At 61.3% G+C, this 9,131-nt stretch overlaps 1 non-coding gene across 1 annotated transcript; it reads right to left on the reverse strand.

Moving 5' to 3' along the window:
• Positions 1–728: 728 nt before the first annotated feature.
• On the reverse strand, positions 729–881 carry LOC143694737 (5.8S ribosomal RNA). Its single transcript, XR_013183389.1, has one exon. It is a non-coding gene; the product is annotated as a 5.8S ribosomal RNA (ribosomal RNA).
• Positions 882–9,131: the final 8,250 nt, after the last annotated feature.

Genomic DNA, 9,131 nt, shown 5'->3' on the forward strand with positions numbered 1-9,131 from the left:
AAAGAACTGAAAAGGAAACGCGGCGGAGACGGCCCCGCGCGGGAGGACTGGCCGGGCAGCGGCGCCCGTGATGGCCTCGGCGGGGAGAGAGAGAGAAGCAACGGCACCACTCGGCACACCCCAAAACCGTGACAGAAGAGGAGGGGGCCTGCGAAGGGAGGAGGGGATCGGAATCCCCATCCCCGGCTCTCTCGCCTCGCGTACGCGTGCGGCAGCACGGCATGGTACCACTGCAGTACCCACCCGCAGACAGCCGCTCACGCAGTGGGGGGAGGCCGGGGGCGAGGCCCGCGCCTCACCTCCCCTTCTCACCCTCCTCTCTCTTTCTCTCGGCCCTCGGCGGCACCTTTTGACGCTGTCTCTTGCTCTCCCCAGGCTGCCGCGCCACCGCATCTGCGGCACGGTCCTGGGGAGGACGAGCTCCGCCCTGGTGGCTTGCTCCGGGAGTGGGGAGCTACGAAGCGCTCCCCAAGTCTGCATTTAGGGGGACGAAGGCCCTGCGCGGCGACGATGACGACGACGACTGCAACTGCGACGACGCCTGCCGAGCCACAGGGAAGGGATCAAGGCTGCCTAGGGAAACACTTCCCTCGCCGAACCCCTGACGACCTTCCCTCCAGGCACTGGCGGGACACCGCTGCTGCCGCTGCCCGCTGCAGGCGACGGGCCTGAAAGGCGACCCCAGCTGTGCCGCCGGCGTAGCCCCTGGATGGCGATTGATCGTCAAGCGACACTCAGACAGGTGTAGCCCCTGGAGGAACCCGGGGCCGCAAGTGCGTTCGAAGTGTCGATGATCAATGTGTCCTGCAATTCACATTAATTCTTGCAGCTAGCTGTGTTCTTCATCGATGCACGAGCCGAGTGATCCACCGCTAAGAGTTGTCTGCCTTTCGGGCACCGCTCACGCCAAGCGGGCCCCTTTTTATTACTCTGGCACCGAGGACGCGTGGGCGCGCGCCTGGCTTCGACTGTACGAGCACACAGAAACAAAAGGGGAAAAAAAAACAACTGGAGGAACCCACGCTCTGAAGGCCGGCCAAGAGGCGGGGGAGCCCGTGCCCCTGACCGCCTCCCCCCCGCGAGGGGAGATGCCGACCTCACAAATGCCGTCCTTACGAGGCGGCCTAGGCGCCTGGGCTCGGCCTGGCCTCCATGCTGGGGGCCACGCGGCGTGCGCCAAAACGTGGGGGAGCACAGCGGCCCGCCCACTTCTCGCTTTCTTGGGACTACACGCGCAACACACACGGCACACGGCACACGGCCAGGGGGCGCGGCCGTCGGGCCCCGCACATGCCGGCTTCCCTCAGTCCCCGACGGCGCGGGCCTCGTGCAGCACCGCCACACTGCTGTGCGACCGGCTTTTCTCTTTCCCCACTGCACGGCCTTGCCCCGGCTTGAGACGGTACGCGACAGCGACCGGCCCCCACCAATGCACCTCCCGCGGGACCACTCCCTTGCCAGGCGGGCGAGCAACCAGCAGACACGCTCCGCCGCCGGCCCCGGAGGCGGGCGTCACCGAGACCCGAGATGGCGTCGCCAGAACCCCCACCCTGCCAGACAGCAGACCCCGCTGCTGCTGGGGCCGCGCTCCCGGGACCACCACTGCCGCACCGCCGGGACCCCTTGCCTCAGGCACGTGCTTGGCAGAAGGCGGTATGGCGCTGAGCCGGGGGGCAAGGCCCGCTCTCCTCATTTGCACGCGGAGACCGGGCGGGGGGAAGTGCCCCCGCGGCCACCTCGCATGCCTTTCTGTGGCCCACACGCGGCCGGAAAGGGTGATGGAGGATGTGACAAGCGGGGCCCGGGACGGGACTGTGGCTGGGAGATGGCGGGCGCCTTCCGGCCGACCGTTCCCGCAGGGAGAGACACCCGTCGAGCAGTGCTGCCGCCACTTGGCACGGGGTCGCGCGTGCTCCCAGGCCTCCGCTGCCGGAGGGCCTGCCGAGCGCTCGCTCCCCAGCAGCGGGCGGGCGGTCGAACCAGGGGTCGGCCAGTGGACAACGGCGCCACCGCTGTGCGTTCGAGGAGAAAAAGCTGTTAAGGGGAGGAGAGGCGCCGGACACGGCGCCACGTGTGCCAGAGACCGTGGCAGCGGGCCAAGGAGAAAGAGCGCAGGCGGGCCCCAGCAGCCGCGACCCCACGGCCGAGGAAGGGCAGAGAGTGCGCGCTCTCTGCCAGCGTCACCCGTTACGATGAGGAGAGCGGGTCGGCCCCCATGGCCGACCACACGCCGCGGCCTCTCCGCCGAGGCCGGGCCATGGAGAGGGGGAGGCAGGGCGCCCCTCCCCGGCGCGGCACGGTTAACCCCCATGGTGCGCGGCGGGACAACGACGGCGATGGAAGAGCGCGGCCGGTGGCGACGGGACAACCACCGCAGGGGATCGGTGGGAGTAGCTGCTCCCCACCCCTCAGTGGCGCCCCGCACAGCCACTGCCCGGCACGCCTGCCCCTGCCGCCGCCGGCACCGCAGCCGCCATGGCGGGCCGCGCCAAGCCGCCCTAGTCTTTAAACCGCTGCCCGGCCCCGCCGGCCCCTTTCAGCAAACCCACAGCGTTTGACAACGCCGAGAGAAAAAAACTGGGGGGACCGCCGAGGCACGGATCACTAGGTACCTGGCCCTGGGGCAAGGAAAATGACCTGCTAGCCCCGCCAAGGTGCCTCCCCAGCTGCCACCCTCGGGGGAGTGTCCACCAGCAGGGGCGCGCCCGACATCTGCTGCCACCACAGCCATGTCCTTCTCGGGGCCCAGGGGTTTCCCTCAGCAGCCCGGCGCCATGCCCCAGAGAGGACCGCTGTGGCCCGGACCACCCCGCCGGCGCGGGGGACGCGGGCCCAACCACCGAGCACACCTCGGGCGCGTGCGCACATGCGCGCCACCAAGCGCGGCCTGGAACACCCAGAGGCCTCAGCCCTTGGAGTTCCTCAGCTGGGTGTGAGAGGGGGGCCACTCGGCCCGAGAGCGGGGAACTCTGCCGGCTGGCAAAGGCCCCACTCCCCGGTGCGGGAAGGGCTGGAGGAGCCGCCTCCTCCGAGCCCCGAAGGTGCCCCCGCCACCCGGCTCCCTCGCCCTTTCCACCTTGGCCGCTGACAGGTGCCACGGCTGGACGGACGGCCATCGCTCGACGGGCGAAGCAGCGAGGGAAGGGACGGGCGCGCCTCCAGGAGGGGCCGTGCTGAGCACCCCTCCCTCCCAGGACCTGGGCGGCTTTCTCGCGCGCACACCTAGGAGAGCCGAGCTCAGGAGAACTCGGGCCGCACCAGGGCGCCCACACGCGGCACGCCGGTGACCAGCATTCGGCGGCGCTGGCCGCAGCGGCGAGTGGCTCAGGGGCCCACGGCCGCGCCCCCGCTCTCCGGCGGGGACGGACTGGCGGCAGACCGGCCCAAGGCCGGGGTGGGCCAGGATAGTGTGGGGGCCGGGAGGGCAAGCCACCGCGACGGCGGCCAGCACACCACGCATTGAGGCCCGACTACAACGCGCGGCGTACCGCGGGGAGGGCCCCGCCTGCGCGCATGGACGTGGGCGCGCATGGTGCGCTTCGCCACGCTGAGCGGCTTTTATCCCCTCTCCCCCTTCCGACCCCCTGTGCCCGGCAGTGCCGCGTGCCTCCGGTCTCTCTCTCTCTCTGGGGCTGCGACGTGCACCGAAGGGGAAGGGCGTGCGGCCCCCGGTGCTGACCAGGGCCGGCGGCCGGGGCCTGAGCGTGCGAACTGAGCGGGCGTGCGAGTAATGCCGCACGCACGCAGCCGGATGGACAGCCCAGCACGACGCGGCAGGCGCCAAGCCCCACCGGTAATGATCCTTCCACAGGTTCACCTACAGAAACCTTGTTACGACTTTTACTTCCTCTAAATAGTCAACTTCGACTGTCTTCTTGACACTCCGGCAGGGCGGTGGCCGACCCCGCCGGGGCCGATCCGAGGACCTCACTAAACCATCCAATCGGTAGTAGTGACGGGAGGTATGTACAAAGGGCAGGGACTTAATCAACGTGAACTTATGACCCGCACTTACTGGGAATTCCTCGTTCACAGGGAAGAATTGCAATCCCCGATCCCCATCACCAATGGGCTTCAACGGGTTACCCGCGCCTGCAGGCGGAGGGTAGGCACAAGCTGAGCCAGTCAGTGTAGTGCACGTGTGGCCCCGGACATCTAAGGGCATCACAGACCTGTTATTGCTCAATCTCGGGTGGCTGAACGCCACTTGTCCCTCTAAGAAGTTGGACGCCGACCGCTCGGGGGTCGCGTAACTAGTTAGCATGCCAGAGTCTCGTTCCTTATCAGAATTAACCAGGCAAATCGCTCCACCAACTAAGAACGGCCATGCACCACCACCCACGGAATCGAGAAAGAGCTCTCAATCTGTCAATCTTGATCCGTGTCTGGGCTGGGTGAGGTTTCCCATGTTGAGTCAAATTAAGCCGCAGGCTCCACTCCTGGTGGTGCCCTTCCGTCAATTCCTTTCAGTTTCAGCTTTGCAACCATACTCCCCCTGGAACCCAGACTTGGGTTTCCCAGGAGCTCCCCGGCAAGTCATGGGAATAACGCCGCCGGATCGCCAGTTGGCATCGTTTATGGTCGGAACTACAATGGTATCTGATCGTCTTCGAACCTCCGACTTTCGTTCTTGATTAATGAAAACATTCTTGGCAAATGCTTTCGCTCTAGGCCGTCTTGCGCCAGTCCAAGCATTTCACCTCTAGCGGCACAATACCAATGTCCCCATCCGTCCCTCTTAATCATGGCCCTGTTTCCGAAAACCAACAAAATAGAACCGGAATCCTATTCCATTATTCCTACCTGCAGTATGCCGGCGGCCGGCCTGCTTTGAACACTCTAATTGTCTCAAAGTAAACGCTCGTGGCAGACCGCCAGCTCGATCCCAAGATCCAACTACGAGCTTTTTAACTGCAGCAACTTTAAGATACGCTATTGGAGCTGGAATTACCGCGGCTGCTGGCACCAGACTTGCCCTCCAATGGATCCTTGCTCAAGGATTTAAAGTGCGCTTATTCCAATTACAGGACCTCGAAAGAGTCCTGTATTGTTATTTTTCGTCACTACCTCCCTGGGTCGGGAGTGGGTAATTTGTGCGCCTGCTGCCTTCCTTGGATGTGGTAGCCGTTTCTCAGGCTCCCTCTCCAGAATCGCAGCCTGATTCCCTGTCACCCGTGGTCACCATGGTAGGCACAGACAGTACCATCGAAAGTTGATAGGGCAGACATTCGAATGGGTCGTCACCGCCGCGGGGGCGTGCGATCGGCTCGAGGTTATCTAGAGTCATCAAAGCTGCCGGGCTGGCCGGGGTTGAGTTTTGGTCTGATAAATGCACACGTCCCCGGAGGTCGGCGCTCGTCGGCATGTATTAGCTCTAGAATTAGCACAGCTATCCAAGGAGCGGGAGAGGAGTGACCAAAGGAACCATAACTGATTTAATGAGCCATTCGCAGTTTCACTGTACCTCCCATGTGTACAGAGACATGCATGGCTTAAGCTTTGAGACAAGCATATGCTACTGGCAGGATAAACCAGGTAGCCGCCGCCCACGGCGGCACCGCGAAGCGTCACGCGAGCGCCCGGACAGAGTGCCCAGACGCACCCGGCCTGCCTGCGAACTCGCCTTGTGCCAAACCCCGACCGCCCCATGCTCCTTTTGCCACTCCGACCCACGGGAGCGGCATCGCGGTCGAAGACACGGCGACGGGTGGCGGCGTGTCGATGACGGGTGTCAGCTGCAGGGACGGCGGCCGGCCGCATCGCAGCCCGGCGTCGCCTGGGATGGGGAACGGCGCCACGTGCGAGGGACACTCCTCGGCAACGGCCGACCCCGGCGGCTGGCCCTTCCCGTGACACCGCGGGCAAGGAGCCAGGACCGTTGCGCAACTTTTCGCCACTCGGATGGAGCGCGAGGTTTCATCTCTCTCTCTCTCTCTCTCTCGCGCTTTTTTTCCCGGTGCCTGCGCCCCGGTTCAAAATTTGGCTCTTTTCCCCCGCGTCCGCACTGCATCGGGTTCGGGCACTTTCGCCCTCTCTCTTTTCTCTCTCGCCTCTCTCCCTTCTTGCGGCTCAGCCCCAGCCGCACCGCCGCCTGGCGCTGCTCACGACCAGCACCCACACGGGCGGTACCTGGACCGCGGCCGGCACCAGCACCTCGCGTGGTTTTTTTAAGGACACCTGAAGGCTCGCGGGGCCATGCGGCCGTCACACAGCTCGGGACGGTAAAGACGCCCTTCCCCAGGCCAGCGGGAGGGGCGACACCTCGCCTGCGATGGGAAGCGAATTGGAAAGGAGACCGCCCTACCCGAGCACCAGACCCCCCCCGCCGTGTCTTTCCCATGACAGAGAAGCCTTGGAAGGAGAGCTGGGGTGCCGAGGGCCCTCTCCGATGCCACCCGAAAAGCCACATTGATCAGGTGCGGCTCTGGGAAGGAGCTGCACGAATGGCGACAAGGGCCCCACGGCCGCAGTCCTGGGCGGCAACGGCCGCCCCAGCCCACCTGCGGATCGGATTGCTCACGGCAGCAGAGGAGCACGGGGGGTGCCGCCACCCGCCCGCAGCCAACAACGGCTTCCCCCCTTTTGGCTAGGCAACGGCGGGACTGGACTGGCCCCCGCCGGGCCAGGAGGGGATTCGGCAGCCCTCCCCCGCCTTCCGGCCCAGGGAAAACGGCTGAGCATGCGAGAAAAAGTTCCACTGACCTGGCGCCACGGGCCACCAGCTTTCACCCAGCCTCGCAGCGGTTAGCTTTCCCTTCCAGAAAAAAAAGGGAGGGGACGGCACAACAAAAAGGCACATGGAGGCGCGTTTGCAACAACCCGTGCTAGCCACAGGGACCGCGGGGCCGGGGACCCGGGGGGGGGCCGAGGTATGCACCTCACTACCTCCCCACGACGGACCCACCGGCATCCCGCTCGCACCTTTGTCGCAACGCTTCTCGGTGCTGCGGCTTAGGGCCGCGAGAGAAAAATAAAAAGGCCCGCGGAGGCCTGGCAGGCGCCCCCCCAACTCCGCCCGCCTCAACAAAAAGCAACGGACCCGGCGCGGCAAACCCGGCCCCACCCAGCATAAGCGGCTCAGTCAATCTGGCCACGACCGAGGTAGGCGAGGCGCCGCCGCCTCGCCCAGGACCAGTCCGGGGGGACTCTCCGTCGGGTGCCGGACCCATAAAAAAAAAAAAAAAACTGGGCCAAAAAATTCTGTCCGCCACAACGCGGGTCCCCAGCTTAAGGCCAAGGAAGGGGGACGGCTTCAAAAACACAAGCCGGGGACCACCGCCGCCACCTAGGCGGACCCACGGGCCCAAAACAACAGCAAATGATTCTGGAGCAGAGGCATTGCTTGAAGAAAACTCTCCCCTGCTTTGTCTGGGCAATCCTTAACCACTATGTTACATGGCTCTTGCTGCCAATTTCTTGCTCAACAGTGTGATAGATGAATCTGATTCGTGCTAACAATTGTAACTATATTTTAAATATTTTAGAAAATATTTGTTAAAAAGTAAGAGAGGAAAAGGATATGCAATTAGTGACACAAAACAGATGTTTTCAGATGTTCATGAGAAAACAGGATGCAGGATGTAGTTTGAGATAAGTAACACCCCAAAAGGCAATAGGCCTCAGGATAATTAAAGAATCGGCCTTGAAATGGACAAAATTGGGATGATTCCAGGTATCGATGAAATAATAAGGCTTCTTTTTGGAATATAATGCTGGCTTCTATAACACAAGACTTGGGGTGCATGTGCAGCTTGTGGGCTTGTTCAAAGGACAGTGATGATGAGGAGAAGCCTTCGTGGGAAGTGACCACAAAAACCAAAAGACGCCTTAGAAGCAAGCAGAGCATGCACTGTGCAGTACAGTGACAGAGATTTCAAGAATCAAAAATAGGAGTAGGTTGACAGAAAATTATTGATGAATACGTATTAGCATCCAGTCTAGAAGTTGTGTTTGGATTCTTTATCTTTTGTATGGGAGGCAGGGTGAGAAAACCCCCCTGTATTCCTGACTGGTTTTGCTTATGCTTTATCCAAACCACTGCCAAATTATTTTGTATCTGCTTGATTATATTTGATTGCATGATTTCATATAAAATGGCTGCTCAATTAAAATTGCTGCTAAATTCTAATGTTGGTTTAATAAATTAGACATATAGGGACCTCATTCATAACATCAGCCCACCTCAGTCACCTACCCGTTGGGACTGTGCTTTCTACTGAGCCAGTCCTGCCAGAAAAGCAGCTTTAAACACACCTCCAAGAAGGCACTGATCCAGATAAAGCACATCCATTCCCCTCTGCCCAGGGCCAGTCCCCTGTACATCTGGCAGCCTGCAAAATCTAACACCCCCTCAGGGTCCAACACATTGTTCCAGCCCAAAGCATAAAGGCAATTTGTTTTGTTAAAGCTGAAGTAATTCCTGCAGGTCCTCAGCCTTCCAAGGCCGACGCTGCCACTCCAGAGGGAATCCTGTGACCCCGAGCATTTGATGGTGACCACACCAAAGCAAGAGGTGGCTCCTTCAGCAGGAGAATGGCACATGGCAATGCTGTGCCTTTGTGCCCCCAGCCTTCCCTCCATTGTTTCAGCAATGGCAGCTACACTTAGGCAGCTTCAGCAGAGCTTATTTGTGTTGGCTGAGTGCAGATCAGGACTCCCAGCCCACCTCTAACAGCAGCTTGCAATGACAACAGGACCTGCACACTCAGGTCTTTTGCTGGAGGCAAGCCTGTCACAAGCACACACCCTCTTCAAACTTCCCATCAAACAGAAAGGAGAAGAGCAGGAAAAGGCTACCTTTGGACCAGTCTTCCCCAGCTCTACACATGGGCCAATTCTGGGTAGAAAACTCCCGCCAGTGCTGGCCTTCTTCTTCATGGTGAGAAACTTCTCCCACAGGAACTTCGAGGGAAGCAGCTGAAAGGCAAAAATAAACCAGCTAGAGCCTCAGAGTTGGGCTTGTTCAGAAAGGCTTTTCTTGAACAAGTGCCACTGGTGAACAATTTGTGGTCGCATTGTCCAGGACAGTCCTGGAAGCCCTGGAAGTTGCTTGCTGAAATACTCAGCACCAATAATTTAACAATACAGAGTGCAATACACATACTCCAACCACATGTCTCTGTCCCATCAGC

This window comes from Agelaius phoeniceus, chromosome 8 (assembly GCF_051311805.1).
Source record: "Agelaius phoeniceus isolate bAgePho1 chromosome 8, bAgePho1.hap1, whole genome shotgun sequence".
Classification (NCBI taxonomy): domain Eukaryota; kingdom Metazoa; phylum Chordata; class Aves; order Passeriformes; family Icteridae; genus Agelaius; species Agelaius phoeniceus.